The following is a 1,850-nucleotide window of genomic DNA, read 5'->3' on the forward strand; positions in this document are numbered from 1 at the left end:
TATATATATATATATTCTCCCACTGGCCTGCGTCGTCTCCTACTGCGTAGAAGCAGGAAATTTTAAACGACTTGTCAAGCTGTATTATACAGTTATAGCGACTCCAGTTCTCTATGCTTCAGACCAAATCCTGGCACTGGTGCAGCTATGCTTTTCCAAGAGGCGTCTGAGAGTCTGCAAAGGCTCTGTACACAGAATACGTATTGTATTGACGTAGAGTGTAAGGGACGGATTGTTTTTTTCTTCCTTAATATGTTCCAAGAGGGTGGGAGAGGGTTGCAGTGGCCGAACGGCACGTACAATTTGAACAATCGGAATCAAGGGTGCTTCGACCGTATAATTTTAATAAAACTGAGAAAAATTGCGGAAATTTCCGTCAAATTCGTTATGGTGGGTAAACCTGCATAAATGAAGATGAACAGTGTTGGTGAGATGAGATGTGTCTTTTAAAGCGTTTATGGACTGTTATTCAAATCATCTATCAGTCAGTATTGAATGTGGATTTGAATGCATGGTGACTGCCAAACTGACTTCAAAACCCATGGCCCGTACCAATAAAAACCATATTAATTAAAACATATTTTCTGACAATAGTATACCTATCTAAGGACACTGATACGTCCTGTGTGACTTTGGTACAACAGTCAGATTTAACTAGTTTTCCTTTGACTATAAAAAAATCAATCCTGATCCAGGCCTGTGGAAAGGCTAGAACATCAAATGTCAAAACCATGTTTCAGCATTCATGGATTTGAACAAACGTGCACGACACAAATTATCAAAAGAAAAACATTATAGTTCGGCTCAAGGCAGAGCAAAAGTCTCGGGAAGAAATGGAAATCTTGAGCTTTTCGAGGGTTGAAAATGGCATTTTCCATGGCCTCTTTTCAATTTGACATTGAATCATTTACAGTAGACTACGCAAATCCGGGGACATCCATCTAGAGGACACACCAAGTCTATACTCTAATTTTCCTCCATTTACGCATTCGATTGCCTTATGCTACAGCCTCAGAGCACCACTTATATTTATCTTTTATTTGAGTATCAGTTTTTTGCACGGCAGCATTATCCTGCTTCGGTATAAACATCATACTGACATATTCTCCAGATCTAAACAGATTTGAAAAAAGTTTCTTCCTGCTACTGATTTTGTTTCTACATTCGCCATTCAGATTCCTTGATCAACGTACAGAATTTCCAGCCTCAGCAAAATCCCGAAAATAGACGGAAAGAATTAGTGAATGAGAGGAAGGAGGAAGATACCCTCGTAACTAGCCAGATTTTAGCCGATTTGCAAGGTTGTGCCGACCGACCCGCCACAGATTCACAGACGGACTATGGTTGAGTGTACAAAATGAAAAAAGGCACAACCTGGAAGGTTTCTAATACAACTTATTGCCGAGAATTACCGAAAATATCCGAGACGTTAGGGAAGCAAGTTAACAGATTCTTTGCTACGGAATACCGATAAGCCAATACTCTCTCTCTCTCTCTCTCTCTCTCTCTCTCTCTCTCTCTCTCTCTCTCTCTCTCTCGTTTTTTTCTCAAACCTAAGAAGTTGACATAATGATGCGCCAAGTCATACGGACACATAGTAGTTCTCAGGGTCCAATAATATGGACGGATCTCAAGAAAACGCGCCAACTTTTGATAAGGGTGCCCTCTGGAAAAAGTCTCTAAAACTGAATTTTTGACTTTTTTACAAGGAAACGTCAGGCGCTATCGATTCTTTGGATAGTTAGGTACTCAAAAACGGAAAAGTTAAAAACGTTTTTTTTTTTTAAATTCAAACATCGTGTTTTGCAGACCAGTGACATGCCTTAACCAGGATGGATTTTCTTTTGTTT

At 39.7% G+C, this 1,850-nt stretch overlaps 1 protein-coding gene across 1 annotated transcript in view; it reads right to left on the reverse strand.

Moving 5' to 3' along the window:
- LOC101856667 (mediator of RNA polymerase II transcription subunit 15) overlaps positions 1–1,850 on the reverse strand; it is a gene marked incomplete in the record, with an annotated part of 56,761 nt that overhangs the window by 16,837 nt on the left and 38,074 nt on the right.

Source organism: Aplysia californica, unplaced genomic scaffold (genome assembly GCF_000002075.1).
Source record: "Aplysia californica isolate F4 #8 unplaced genomic scaffold, AplCal3.0 scaffold00246, whole genome shotgun sequence".
Taxonomy (NCBI): Eukaryota; Metazoa; Mollusca; class Gastropoda; order Aplysiida; family Aplysiidae; genus Aplysia; species Aplysia californica.